This window comes from Ranitomeya imitator, chromosome 5 (assembly GCF_032444005.1).
Source record: "Ranitomeya imitator isolate aRanImi1 chromosome 5, aRanImi1.pri, whole genome shotgun sequence".
NCBI classification, from domain to species: Eukaryota; Metazoa; Chordata; class Amphibia; order Anura; family Dendrobatidae; genus Ranitomeya; species Ranitomeya imitator.
The window spans coordinates 109,091,558-109,107,670 of record NC_091286.1 but is presented as its reverse complement, the minus strand read 5'-3'; the positions used below and the strand labels follow the sequence as shown (position 1 = coordinate 109,107,670).

The 16,113-nt window shown below is 43.6% G+C and overlaps 1 protein-coding gene across 2 annotated transcripts in view; it reads left to right on the top strand.

Moving 5' to 3' along the window:
* TMEM178A (transmembrane protein 178A) overlaps positions 1–16,113 on the top strand; it is a 213,336-nt gene that overhangs the window by 154,351 nt on the left and 42,872 nt on the right. The window lies entirely within an intron of this gene.

Genomic DNA, 16,113 nt, shown 5'->3' with positions numbered 1-16,113 from the left:
CCCTGACCACTGATTGCTTTTGCTCTGTTAGGCAGCTGTGTTCACCTGTGACGCTAACAGGGCACAGCAATTTCCCTTCTGTGCGACTCTGTAAAGTAACAGAGTTTGCTTATACCACCATATTGTGCCGCCATTTGCTAGCAGCAGGTTTGTCTCCTGCACGGTGGACCCCGGGCTGCGAACGCACCAATAATTATATCTAAATATACTCGGTGCGTTCAGCCAGCCCTAACAAACTTTTATTCATTTTTAAAATAATTGTTTTCCTCTGTTCCTGGAGCTGACAGCCAAAGTCTAGACATTTTACATTACATTTTATCTATTCCCTTTGGAAATAACAGCATATCATAAAACATATTTTGCATTGTTCTTGCATTTAAGCTAAGGAAGTAAGTAAAATTAGAATTTTATTTTACGACCTAAAGATCAATTTTTAATTTTCTTGTAACAGTTGATCAAGTTGCCATCGTTCCTAAGCCTCAAGGTTCCATGATACATTATGTAACAATCATATTTATTTTAAATATTGCTTTTTTGTGCTCTAAATTTGAACTGTGCTTACTTTAGACCATGACCTAAATCAAATATTATGAAATAACTTTAATTAAGAAACGGTTGTCATGGACATACACAGTTTTATTAACACAGGCAAGTGTCATTTTTCTCACCATGATATCAAGACTTAATAAAGCAAAAAGGAAAATGACTGATTTCAGTAATTTGAAGCATACAGCAAAAAATAGCAGCACTCCAAACTTGAGACAGTAGAAAAAAACTGATGTCTTAATCATCCATGTTTGTGCAATGTTCTATTACTCTATTTTTTTGTCCTCTTAGGGAACTTGAACCTGTGATTATTTGATCTCTTGTTCTATATACTGCAATAAGATTGTAATGCAATATACAGTATATAGAAAATGATGTTCTCCAATAAAGACAAGCCAAAGGCTCTTGAGTCTGCTCTATAAATGGTGACACGACATAATAGTATGTCCTACATTGGAAATGATTTAAGAGGACCCTTCATCAAATGTTGTATGTTGAACAGGACACAAAATGTGATAGTGGCTGCAGAGCGGAAAAAAAAACTTTTTGGTTGTTTTTAATTTTACCTCTTCATTGAGAAGATATTAGCAATCAAAGTGTTTGGTGTCATGATCTGTACTTTTATCCCTGTCCTGTATTTTGTATAACATGTCATGATGTGATGCGACTTCTCTTTCGTTGTATTTACTGTACATTTTGCAATGTCATGGGGTGTATGTAACTAACCTGTCTCCTTCCCCCAATACTTGCAGCCCTGAGCTATAATGTAATTAAGCTTTGTCCACACCACTAGGGAAAGAATAGCCATTCTTCCTCACAGCAGGTGGCTAGTCAAATGTAAATACTACCTAGACTGCCTGGAGCCCACCAGTCTAGAATCTTTTGGTGCACCCAACCATTGAATAGAAGGTGTGACCCCCCTTTATGGGCGGATCCCAGGAGCTCAGACAATCCATTCTTATTTTGAGATCAGATGCGAGTTGATCCTTGAAGGAGAAGGAGTGGGGATTCTTAGCTGAGGCAAGACCCCATGTTCATCTGGGATTGCGGAAGCGAAAGGGGCGAGACTTGAGCTGAGGACATATCTCGTCGTTCGTGAGATTGTTTTGGGATCCCTTGGACTAATTGTGGACTATTGCTTTGTTACCTGGCACAAGGATTATCGGGAGGTGCCCCTGAACCTGTTCCATTGGACTAATTGTGGACTCTGTAAATCTACCTGCATGTGTTGTTCCAGCGTTCTTGATAATAAATCTGTTGAATCATCCCTCGGCCTGTTGTCCCTTCCTGCTCTGCCGTACACCCCATCACAAACTAGTGGCAAGCAGTGGGATCAGAGCAGAAGGAATGGAGGACAATGGCCCAACATCGGGAACCAACACCGCAGAGTACAAGAACTGGACTTTGGGGAGCCTACAATCAAAGGCCCGTGAAGTAGGAGTCCGTTTTAAGGGACTCTCCAAGGAGCAGCTTATTGAGGCTTTGGAAGGAGTTCGCCTGCAAGATGACGCTGAGGAAGGACCCTCACAGCAAATGGAGGAAAGACTGCAGCCGGAGGTAAATACCCAAAAAAGTCAGTGGGTTGTGTGGTACGAGGAGGAGTTGGCATTGCTGGGAGAAGAGGCCACCATGGACGATAAGAGGGAGGCCATTCACAGAGCTCAGGAGAGGGAGGCCATTCACAGAGCCGAGGAGAGGGAGAGGGAGGCCATTCACAGAGCCGAGGAGAGGGAGAGGGAGGCCATTCACAGAGCCGAGGACAGAGCTCAGGAGATGGCATTGCTGGAGAGGCAGATCGCTTTGGAAGCAGCTAGAAGCTCCAGACAGACTGTAACCCCAGCACCCACCATGAGGGAACTCCCCAGAGTGTCCCGCAAAGACTTCAAGCCCTTTAATGAGGCTGCAGGCGACATTGAGGGCTTCTTCCAGGACTTTGAGCATCAGTGTCGATTAATGGAAGTCCCGGAAAGGGAGCGAGTCCGACATCTGGTGGGGCTCTTAGAGGGTGGAGCTGCCGCGGCCTATAGAGCTATGGACCCTCGGGGAAACTGTAAGTATGCGGAGATTAAACGGACTATTCTAGAACATTATGCTGTTACCCCAGACACTTGCAGGACTCAGTTCCGTACTTTAGCCTGTGATGAGGAAGTGTCTTTCAAGATGTATGCCCACAGACTCAAACAAATATGTCATCGCTGGCTGGAGGCAGAGGAGGCCTTAACCTGGGAGACCTTCCTCCAGGTTATCCTAAAAGAGCAGTTTTACTTAAGTGCCCTGCTGAGATCCGGGAATGGGTGCGTGAGAGGAGACCAGCCACTGTGGAGGAAGCTGCAGCTCTAGCTGATGAGGCTCTCACCATCAAGCCTCAGTGGAGGGTTCTGTTGGAGGATGGAGAGAGGCCTACCAGCTCCACAACCCCGGTGGCCCCCTGTTCTTCTGTCCCCATTGTTCCCTGTTCCTCTAAGCCACCACCTCATGCTGATACCCGTGTAAATGTGCCTCCAGTTGCTTCTACTGCGTTTTCTGGAATACGACGAGGAGAGGAAGTAGCAGAGCGCAGGTGTTATGGTTGTGGGCATCTGGGGCATCTGCAGGCCTCATGCCCAGCCAGCTCATGGAGAAGTCGTCCTCAAACCCCTACAGCACGTTCAGGTGGGAGCCGGCCTCCAGGTTCCCTTACCCCTCGCCCAAGAGGATGCCTTGGATGGAGTGAGACCCAGCAGAGATGCTATCGATGTGGACAGCCGGGGCATCTGCAAGCCTCCTGCCCAGCTGTTCAAATGAGGATTAATCCTGTACCCAGTCGTATTATTAATTATGTACACCCAAGTGCCATGGAGGACGACGTGTCACCACTACGTGAGGACTGGCCTAGTGCCTCACCCACCCATGTTGCATCACTAGGAGTTTATGGTGTGCGACCCGCAGCTATGACGACTTCTGCTCATCGAGGTAAGCACTTGCAGGAGGTCGTGCTGGATGGACAGAGACTTATTGGATTTTGTGACTCAGGGGCTTTCCTCACACTGGCTGATCCCCGAGTGGTTCGGCCTGAGGCAATCCATCGAGGACCTGGGATTGTCATTGAACTGGCTGGTGGACAATGGAGGACTATTCCCACACCACTGTGGATCTGAACTTTGGTTTTGGGGTCAGGCGATGTGTGGTTGGGGTGATGGGTGGTCTGCCTGCAGATGTTCTCCTGGGCAATGATGTGGGAGAGCTACGATGCCAATTCGTGGCTGCATGAAACCACATGTAAGTTACGCTCTGCCTGTGTGTACTTAACCAGTGACCTGTAGAGGTCCCTAGTACGTACACAAATTGGGAGGGGAAGGGATTGTCATGATCTGTACTTTTATCCCTGTCCTGTATTTTGTATAACATGTCATGATGTGATGCGACTTCTCTTTCGTTGTATTTACTGTACATTTTGCAATGTCATGGGGTGTATGTAACTAACCTGTCTCCTTCCCCCAATACTTGCAGCCCTGAGCTATAATGTAATTAAGCTTTGTCCACACCACTAGGGAAAGAATAGCCATTCTTCCTCACAGCAGGTGGCTAGTCAAATGTAAATACTACCTAGACTGCCTGGAGCCCACCAGTCTAGAATCTTTTGGTGCACCCAACCATTGAATAGAAGGTGTGACCCCCCTTTATGGGCGGATCCCAGGAGCTCAGACAATCCATTCTTATTTTGAGATCAGATGTGAGTTGATCCTTGAAGGAGAAGGAGTGGGGATTCTTAGCTGAGGCAAGACCCCATGTCCATCTGGGACTGCGGAAGCGAACGGGGCGAGACTTGAGCTGAGTACATATCTCGTCGTTCGTGAGATTGTTTTGGGATCCCTTGGACTAATTGTGGACTATTGCTTTGTTACCTGGCACAAGGATTATCGGGAGGTGCCCCTGAACCTGTTCCATTGGACTAATTGTGGACTCTGTAGATCTACCTGCATGTGTTGTTCCAGCGTTCTTGATAATAAATCTGTTGAATCATCCCTCGGCCTGTTGTCCCTTCTTGCTCTGCCGTACACCCCGTCACATTTGGCACCTATTAATTTAACTTTAGGAAAGTCCAAATGTGTGTTTTCATTGGGGACATCATGCACTTCTGTTTTGTTATGTAATAACACCCACATGGACTTAACAAAAGTTAACTCATGTGTAAAATACTTTGAATGCTAAAATCTCTGCAACAGAGAGGCAAAATTGATGAAGAAAAAAACACAACAACTATATAGTGCTGTTATATGCAAATTACATATATATATTACATCACATGTCCAGTTCAAAATAAAAAAAATGGTGAAAGATCCTCTTGAAGGTCTTCTTGATGTTTATTAAAATACATAAATCTATCTCCTCTTAGTTTACATAGCAGGACTTGGCATAAATACCATAAGGTTTTTAAACATCGGAATTAAATCATTCATATACCTCTTTATGAAAAGTAGATCAACATAATTTAAGGGAAAAAAGCATTATAATTTCTCTATTTGTATTAAAGCCTTTTCGACTTGTGCACTCGTACTCGCATTAGCCACAGGTGATTTTAAGCAGATTAGCTGGTCCGTTCATTCCCCATAAATTGTAGGCTTTTTTATATTGGCCAGTCTATGTGCTAAGTACCTTCCTTTTATACATAACAATTTTTGCAGATGAATATTTGATATATACATTATATAGCACTTCTTCCATTTTTTCCCATTTTCTATGGCTTTAAATCAGTTTCAATGTTCTAGAGTAATCATTTTTGGTAAATCATGGTGCAACCTTACTATCTTTTACTTATATGCTTTCTTTGGTTGGCACCTAATTAATCCCTTTCTGCCAATGGACGTACTATTCCGTCCATGTGGGGTGGGCCCTACTTCCCAAGGACGGAATAGTACGTCCAGCGCGATCGGCCGCGGCCGATCACGGCCGGGTGTCAGCTGCCTATCGCAGCTGACATCTGGCACTATGTGCCAGGAGCGGTCACGGACCGCTCCCGGCACATTGACCCCCGGAACACCGGGATCAAACATGATCGCGGTGTGCCGTCGGTACAGGGAAGCATCGCGCAGGGAGGGGGCTCTCTGCGGGCTTCCCTGAGACCCCCGCAGCAACGCGATGTGATCGCGTTGCTGCGAGAGTCTCCTCACCTCCCTCCCTGCTCCAGACCCGGATCCAAGATGGCCGCGGCATCCGGGTCCTGCAGGGAGGGAGGTGGCTTCACAGAGCCTGCTCAGAGCAGGCACTGTGAAGCCTGCAGTGCTGCAGGTCAGATCGGTGATCTGACAGAGTGCTGTGCAAACTGTCAGATCACCGATCTGTGATGTCCCCCCCTGGGGCAAAGTAAAAAAGTTTTTAAAAAATTCCACACGTGTAAAAAAAATTAAAAAAAAAAATTCCTAAATAATGAAAAAAAAAATATTATTCTCTTAAATTCATTTCTTTATCTAAATAAAAAAACCAAACAATAAAAGTACACATATTTAGTATTGCCGCGTCCGTAACGACCCCACCTATAAAACTATATCACTAGTTAACCCCTTCAGTAAACACCGTAAGAGAAAAAAAAAACGAGGCAAAAAGCAACGCTTTATTGTCATACCGCCGAACAAAAAGTGGAATAACACGCGATATAAATAACCATGGTATCGCTGAAAGCGTCATCTTGTCCCGCAAAAAACGAGCCACAATACAGCATCATCAGCAAAAACATAAAAAAGTTATAGTCCTCAGAATAAAGCGATGCAAAAATAATTATTTTTTCTATAAAATAGTTTTTATCGCATAAAAGCGCCAAAACATAAAAAAATGATAAAAATGAGGTATCGCTGTAATCGTACTGACCCGATGAATAAAATTGCTTTATCTATTTTACCAAACGCGGAACGGTATAAACGCCTCCCCCAAAAGAAATTCATGAATAGCTGGTTTTTGGTCATTCTGCCTCACAAAAATCGGAATAAAAAGCGATCAAAAAATGTCACGTGCCTGAAAATATTACCATTAAAAACATCAACTTGTCCCGCAAAAAACAAGACCTCATATGACTCTGTGGACCAAAATTTGGAAAAATTATAGCTCTCAAAATGTGGTAACGCAAAAAATATTTTTTGCAATAAAAAGCGTCTTTTAGTGTGTGACGGCTGCCAATCATAAAGTTCCGCTAAAAAACCCGCTATAAAAGTAAATCAAACCCCCCTTCATCACCCCCTTAGGGAAAAATTAAAAAATTTAAAAAATGTATTTATTTCCATTCTCCCGTTAGGGCTAGGGCTAGGGTTAGGGCTAGGTCTAGGATTAGGGCTAGGTTTAGGGTTAGGGCTAGGGTTAGGGTTGGGGCTAGGGTTAGGGTTAGGGCTAGGGTTGGGGCTAGGGTTAAGGCTACAGTTAGGGTTGGGGCTAAAGTTAGGGTTAGGGTTTGGATTACATTTACGGTTGGGAATAGAGATGGGATTAGGGTTAGGGGTGTGTCTGGGTTAGAGGTGTGGTTAGGGTTACCGTTAGGATTAGGGTTAGGGGTGTGTTTGGATTAGGGTTTGTTATAATTGGGGGGTTTCCACTGTTTAGGCACATCAGGGGCTCTCCAAACGCGACATGGCGTCCGATCTCAATTCCAGCCAATTCTGCATTGAAAACGTAAAACAGTGCTCTTTCCCTTCCAAGCTCTCCCGTGTGCCCAAACAGGGGTTTACCCCAACATATGGGGTATCAGCGTACTCAGGACAAATTGGACAACAACTTTTGGGGTCCAATTTCTTCTCTTACCCTTGGGAAAATAAAAAATTGGGGGCGAAAAGATAATTTTTGTGAAAAAAAATGATTTTTTATTTTTACGGTTCTGCATTATAAACTTCTGTGAAGCACTTGGTGGGTCAAAGTGCTCACTACACCTCTAGATAACTTCCTTAGGGGGTCTACTTTCCAAAATGGTGTCACTTGTGGGGGGTTTCAATGTTTAGGCACATCAGTGGCTCTCCAAACGCAACATGGTGTTCCATCTCAATTCCTGTCAATTTTGCATGGAAAAGTCAAAAGGCGCTCCTTCCCTTCCGAGCTCTCCCATGCGCCCAAACAGTGGTTTACTCCCACATATTGGGTATCAGCGTACTCAGGACAAATTGTACAACAACATTTAGGGTCCAATTTCTTCTCTTACCCTTGGGAAAATAAAAAATTGGGGGCGAAAAGATAATTTTTGTGAAAAAAACGATTGAACTTACTTTAGTAAGTAAACCAGGATTTGTTTCGGGTAAGATCCACAGAACTAAGAGGGGTTGGAGGGGGAGGAAACTCTCCAAAACTATAGTAAGTTCATTAGTGAACAACCCACAAAAAATATTCAATTTAAGTTCACATGAGCTAACCACTAATGAAATTTCACTTCTCCAAAAAGGGCTAAAGTATGCACCCACCTCTACAGGCAAACCATTTAATCTGTATATAAGCATGAAGAAATACCTGTGAAATCTATCAGTGAAGAAATACTTCTTTAAAACAGAGAAACCATTTATAGTAGATACTCATCCTGTTCCTGGCGCATACATTCACACTACATTGGCTAATCCCTCCACCTTTAACCCCATTCAGGAGTCAGAGGCATTCATACTTCCAGGGCACCTCGTCAACGTGGTGTACATGATACAATGTACGAGGTGGCCTGGAAGTATTTATATTGGGGAAACTATACAAAGACTTGGGCTGAAAGGTGGCAGATGAGGTTTAACAATGATAAATGTAAGGTTATACACATGGGAAGAGGGAATCAATATCACCATTACACACTGAACGGGAAACCACTGGGTAAATCTGACAGGGAGAAGGACTTGGGGATCCTAGTTAATGATAAACTTACCTGGAGCAGCCAGTGCCAGGCAGCAGCTGCCAAGGCAAACAGGATCATGGGGTGCATTAAAAGAGGTCTGGATACACATGATGAGAGCATTATACTGCCTCTGTACAAATCCCTAGTTAGACCGCACATGGAGTACTGTGTCCAGTTTTGGGCACCGGTGCTCAGGAAGGATATAATGGAACTAGAGAGAGTACAAAGGAGGGCAACAAAATTAATAAAGGGGATGGGAGAACTACAATACCCAGATAGATTAGCGAAATTAGGATTATTTAGTCTAGAAAAAAGACGAATGAGGGGCGATCTAATAACCATGTATAAGTATATAAGGGGACAATACAAATATCTCGCTGAGGATCTGTTTATACCAAGGAAGGTGACGGGCACAAGGGGGCATTCTTTGCGTCTGGAGGAGAGAAGGTTTTTCCACCAACATAGAAGAGGATTCTTTACTGTTAGGGCAGTGAGAATCTGGAATTGCTTGCCTGAGGAGGTTGTGATGGCGAACTCAGTTGAGGGGTTCAAGAGAGGCCTGGATGTCTTCCTGGAGCAGAACAATATTGTATCATACAATTATTAGGTTCTGTAGAAGGACGTAGATCTGGGTATTTATTATGATGGAATATAGGCTGAACTGGATGGACAAATGTCTTTTTTCGGCCTTACTAACTATGTTACTATGTTACTATGTTACTATGTTACTATGTTACTACAAACTAGGATGAATCTACACAGACACACAATCAGGAATGAAGTGGACACACCTGTGGGAAAACATTTCTCTGGACCTGGACACAGTATGACAGATTTAAAAGTCTTAATACTAAAAGGTAATTTTAAGGACCACAGGGAAAGAAACATTTGGGAATACAAACTAATGAATATGTTTAATTCGTTGACACTAGGACTCAATTTAACACCTGAATTTATGAGTCACTACATGGATACAATTCACACCTCCACCAGACAGACTCCAGATAACTAAGAACATTGTTCCCATTACCTCTCCATTTGTAAGAAAATGCCTAATTTGATTATCTTGGGTTATGCATGGACTCCTCACACTTCCCACCCCCTAACAAATGTCCTGCTGTACTGTTCTTTAAATATTGTGCTTTTTTCTTCTTAATCTATCTGTAATCTTGCCTGAAGAAGGAGCCTCTGTGCTCTGAAAGCTTGCAAACATATTATTTTCTGGTTAGCCAATAAAGGTATCACTCCCAGAATACTTCTGTCATCATTGGGTAGGATGATTTATGTAAACTAAAAGCTTGGGCTAATAAATGGCAAATGAGCTTTAATGGGGATAAATGTAAGGTCATGCACTTGGGTAGAAGTAATAAGATGTATAATTATGTGCTTAAGGCCGGGGACACACACAACGTATAAAAAAACGGTCCGTTTTTGACGGACGAGAATCGCACAAATTTTTACAAAACAGTCATCCGAGTGCAGTGCGAGGATGCGATTTTCTCGCATCAAATGATCCGTTTGACATCCGTGTGACATCGGTATGGCTTCCGTATGGCGAGAATTTCTCGCAGGCTTGCAAAATGGACATATAACGGTTTTTCCACCTGAAAAAATTTAAATCATCACCAAGAACATTATTTAATGGCCCAAAACACAGGTGCCACCCACCAATCTATGCAGTAGAGTCCCTGCTTGTGTTGATGCACTTCGGATTGATGAGCAACATGTCTGATCGACTGACTTTCAACACCACAGAGCGTGTGCTTTTCAACTGGGTACTTTCCCAACGTTTTGGCCAGCCATACCCAGTTATTGTAGATCCGAGGAGGCGGAGACGGATGTGGGTACATCCACTTATCAAACAACGTATCAATAAAGGCCATTTCAGCCGTCTGTATGCTGCTCTGAGGACTAATCCGGACAAGTTCTTCAACTATTGTCGGATGAGGATTCAAACCTTTGACATTTTGTTGGAGATTTTGCGTCCAGGGATCACGAAGAAGGACACCAGGATGCGCAAATCTATTTCAGCTGAGGAGCGCCTTATCCTTACCTTGCGGTATGCCTTAATACTAATTGACCCAATATGTTACTCATTTTTTTGTCGATACCCCTTCTTCAAATTATATACTTAAATGGTTAATTAACTTCAACATAATTTTTACTTATTTTCTTAATGTAATTTTTTTAAAAGATCAAAGCCATAGCTTTTTTTTTTTTTTAATTTTAAAAAAGTGTTTGATTGCCCCATATCACCCTGTATTGTGTTAATTTTATCTTTGATAAAAATATTATTTTGTCTTTTAGCTTCCTTACCACTGGCCTATCATATGCGGCCCTGCATTTAGAGTTTTTATTGGGCAAATCTACAATTTCTGGGATTGTGCGGGATACATGCACGGAAATCTGGAGAAGACTCCATCAAGAGGTGATGCCTGAACCAAAAATTGCAGACTGGTTACGTATTGCTCAAGGATTTCAGGACACATGCCAGTTTCCGCACTGTATTGGGGCTCTTGACGGAAAGCACATCCGTGTGCGTAAGCCGCCAGGTTCAGGGACCCAATTCTATAATTATAAACAGTTTTTCTCTGTAGTGCTGTTGGCCCTAGTCGACAGCAACTACAGGTTTATAATTGTAGATATTGGGGCCTATGGGAGAACTGGAGACTCTAGAGTCTTCAGTTCTTCCATTATGGGTCGGCGGCTGCGCAACAATGAATTGGATCTCCCACCCCCAAGTCACATACCAGGTGCTAATTTGGATGCGGTGCCTTACATGATGGTAGCAGATGAGGCCTTTCAATTATCAAGGAACGTCATGAGACCCTATCCACGGAGAGGCCTGGACTACCGGCGCAGAATCTTTAATTTGCGTCTTTCCCGTGCCCGCCGTCTGGTCGAGTGTTCATTTGGCATTCTCAGTGCAAAATGGCGGGTCCTTCAGTCTGCAATCCAACTGAGTGAAGGCAATGTAAATGGTGTAATAAAAGCATGTGTTGTTCTTCACAACTTTACAAGAGACCATGATTGCCCATCATCTGCTGCAGATGACATTGATTATGCAAATACTGTCTTGACAACTACACGTGTTCGTCCTTCACGTCGTCAGCCCTCTGGCCTAAAAGTTCGTGATGTTTTAACCAATTTTTTTGTGTCACCAGAGGGATCTACGGTTTGGCAAGACAATGCTGTTTTGCCTTAATTTTTGATTAGATTCTAAGTTAATAAATCACATAATTTCCTTCAGAAATTGGTGTAATATGTATCTGATGATGAAAAGATGTAAGTGTGTAAAGCTGACAAATCATGTATGTAGCTGGACCAAGACATAAGACTCTGTTTTCAGAACAAATTTTTACTGCTCTGCGCATATATATATGCATTCCCAAAACATATTTCAATTTTCATATGTAATTTAAACAAAACAAACAACACAGCTTTACATGCCATGGTCACAAAAAACTAAGGCCAACAAAAGGCCAAAATGACAGGCAAAATCTAACATCCAAAACATTACAGGTTATGGTAGGTTGGGGGTGGTGATGGTGATGGCGGGTGTCCAGCATGTGCGGAACTTGGCCTGGGTGGTTGACCAACCACTCTGTCTACCTGTGTTATTGCAGATAGAAATTGCGGGTGTTGCTGCAAGCTGCGATCATGTGTATGACCTAACACTTGATGTGGAGGGTAGAAGGGCATCAAGTCCTGGCTACTGGCTTGACCCATTTGTTCCGAACCCCCAATATGACCATGTCGAGCAGACACATGTTGGGACCAGCCTCCAAACATGTGTCTGTTCAAGTGGTCAGATTGGGGATGTGCTGCAAAATCATAAATACCCCTGTTTTGGCCTTGTTGTGTGGTTTGTGCAGGCTGTGGAGCTATAGGTTGCGGGGGTGGTGCTGACACAGTTTGTGATTGGTCCTGTGGAAGGTCTTGCACCGCCAGAAGGTTGGTAGATGACATTTGCCACCGTTCAAGATAATTAAAGATATTAGTCGGGTTGTTTGGGGGTGTTGCCGCATCTAGCAAAATTTGGATGCAACCTCTGGTCCGCAGCCTGAGCGAGCGGGGAATGGGACGTAAATAGCGGGCAAGACTGCGGAAGTAAGCTTCCTCCCCATCATCATTGGCAGCTCGGGACAAATAGTCCAACACCCCGGTATCAACTTGCCTCCTGGTGCCAATGTTCAAAGCCACCCTTCTGCGACGACCACGGTTTGGTCTGGCAGTAGGCTGTGGTGATGTATCCAGAGCCAATGTTGGACTGCTGCTCTGGCCTCCTTCATCAACCTCAGGATTTGCCTCCTGTGGAGCGGTAGACGCTGCTGCTGGTTGTGGTGGTGGGGGAGGGTGGATGCTACATATTCACATCATAAAATGTGTTAAATATTTGTACACATGCATGCACTTACGGTCGTAGCTCCATCACCGGGGCAAGAAAATTTAGGCGGTCATAATAAAGGTATTTCCTTTTTTTGGGGGCTGCATCACCACTCCGCCCATGAACTTGACGCTCACGCCGGTATTGGTCCCGGCAACTCCGCCAGCGTCTATTTACATCATTGACTGCAAATATACAAAACATTTGAGATAAATATCACACACAAACAGTTACAGGCTTTGCAAAAACACATGGGCTAGGGGGACATAAAATTCCTTTGGCCCTATATTAACGGACTATAGCTAAATTAATTTAAAGCCATATTTGTGTCTCTTGGGAATGTTTTGGCATCTTCAACCAAGAGCATGGATGATTTACTAACATCATAAGCAAAACACATATGATGCTTTCAGGCTTACATGAAAAAAAAAAACATTTGAAGAATGGTACTTACATATTTCTTGCTGAACCTCTTGAGGTCGCTCATCAAAATCGGGGAACATGTGGCGACATATTGCCCTCCATGCTGCGTCTTTACGTGCACGGTCTGCATAATGTGCGTCGCGTTGGTCCCATAATTCGGGCCTATCATGGACCAGAGCAATGAGCATCTCCACATTAATATGCCTGGCCATGCTGCTACTACAGAACACTCCGTGGAGGCATGCTTCCTGGTTTGCAATCCAGCGTGGGCCTGAAATTAGCATTCCAAAGCTTCCTGATAATGGATGATTCAATTTCCTGTCACCTGGAGAAGTCTTCCGTATTTCTCGCAATGCACACGCATGGTCCGTATGTAATCCGATGTTTTCTCGCACCCATAGACTTTCATTGGCGAGTCTCGCCCGAGATACGCTGACAATCGCAGCATGCTGCGATTTCACTCGGATCCTGAATACGGCCGAGAAAATATCGGATGATGGGAGCTGCCCCATAGATTAACATTGGGGCGAGTGCTATGCGATTTTTTATCGCATTGCACTCGTCCGTATTACGGTCTAGTGTGACCCCGGCCTAATTCTAAAACTCTGGGAAAACCATCAATGAAAAAGACCTGGGTGTATGGGTGGATGACAAACTCATGTTCAGTGGACAGTGTCAGGCAGCTGCTACAAAGGCAAATAAAATAATGGGATGCATTAAAAGAGGCATAGATGCTCATGAGGAGAACATAATTTTACCTCTATACAAGTCACTAGTTTGACCACACTTAGAATACTGTGTACAGTTCTGGTCTCCGGTGTATAAGAAAGACATAGCTGAACTGGAGCGGGTGCAGAGAAGAGCGACCAAGGTTATTAGAGGACTGGGGGGGTCTGCAATACCAAGATAGGTTATTACACTTGGGACTATTTAGTTTGGAAAAACGAAGACTAAGGGGTGATCTTATTTTAATGTACAAATATATGAGGGGCCAGTACAAAGACCTTTCTGATGATCTTTTTAATCGTAGACCTGAGACAGGGACAAGGGGGCATCCTCTACGTCTGGAGGAAAGAAGGTTTAGGCATAATAACAGATGCAGATTCTTTACTGTAAGAGCAGTGAGATTATGGAACTCTCTGCCGTATGATGTTGTAATGAGTGATTCATTACTTAAATTTAAGAGGGGATTGGATACCTTTAGTGAAAAGTATAATGTTGCAGGGTATATATACTAGATTCCTTGATAGGGCGTTGATCCAGGGAACTAGTCTGATTGCCGTATGTGGAGTCGGGAAGGAAATTTTCCCCAGTGTGGAGCTTACTCTTTGCCACATGTTTTTTTTTGCCTTCCTCTGGATCAACATGTTAGGGCATGTTAGGTTAGGCTATGGGTTGAACTAGATGGACTTAAAGTCTTCCTTCAACCTTAATTACTATATTGCTATGTTACTATGATGCCGACCTGACACTGTGAGTAGGTTACTACGCACAATCCTGCTGACAGGTTCCCTATAACTGCATTAAAAGATATTGATTGGCTATAAAAGTACGTTTTTTGACTGCTGACAAAGGTAGTTTGAAAAAGTTAGTCTAAATTTCCATTTCATATTCATAGGTAAATGAGTCAGGGATAAGTGATCTGACATTTGTAATTATGAAATGAGAAATAAAGCTGCCATTGCATTTGCCTTGTACAGTTATTAACTCTTTCAAATTCATAACAGCACAGAATTGATTCTAATTAACACCCCATACTGTACATGATAGTGAAGCCTAGAAGACAGACCAGCACGATCTGACTCCTACTGCACAGTTATGCTCGGCTCACAGCATGGACTACAGATGGTCGGTGCTGCTATTTCGAACCAGAATCTGTTGTGCAATATATTTTAAAAAAAATATATATATATTGTGCATTGATTCATTGGAAATAGTCGTTAAAGAGAATCTGTCACCAGTGTTTTGCTACCCCATCTGAGAGCAGCATGATGTAGGGGAAGAGACCCTGAATCTAGCAGTCTCAATTTGTTTAGTGGGTTGATTGCTCTCAGTGAAAGAAGCAAAATAATGATCTACTAGTTATTATACCTTTTAATGGCTATAAGTGATGTTACAAAGCAAGCTTTCATGGCTACTTAGGTCTCTGACTCAGACATGGCATAACAAATTATCTGAATAAACATATATACACATAAAGAGCAGAGATATGGCATAGGGACATTTAACGAGATGAGTAAATGAATCCTTAAGAGAAGCACTCCCATCAGCATTTTTATCTTATTAATATATTGCAATCATCATATTGCATAGCACTGTGTACTTATAGTTGGTCATATTGCCTTTCTTCCCAGCTAAGACTTCTCTTTTCCATTAAGGCCCCGTCACACTTAGCGACGCTGCAGCGATACCGACAACGATCCGGATCGCTGCAGCGTCGCTGTTTGGTCGCTGGAGAGCTGTCACACAGACAACTCTCCAGCGACCAACAATCCCGAGGTCCCCGGTAACCAGGGTAAACATCGGGTTACTAAGCGCAGGGCCGCGCTTAGTAACCCGATGTTTACCCTGGTTACCATCGTTAAAGTAAAAAAAACAACCACTACATACTTACCTACCGCTGTCTGTCCCCGGCGCTGGGCTTCTCTGCTCTGGCTGTGAGCGCCGGGCAGCCGGAAAGCAGAGCGGTGACGTCACCACTCTGCTTTCCGGCCGCTGTGCTCACAGCCAGTACAGGAGGAGTGCAGAGAAGCACAGCGCCGGGGACAGACAGCGGAAGGTAAGTATGTAGTGGTTGTTTTTTTTACTTTAACGATGGTAACCAGGGTAAACATCGGGTTACTAAGCGCGGCCCTGCGCTTAGTAACCCGATGTTTACCCTGGTTACCAGCGAAGACATCGCTGAATCAGCGTCACACACACCGATTCAGCGATG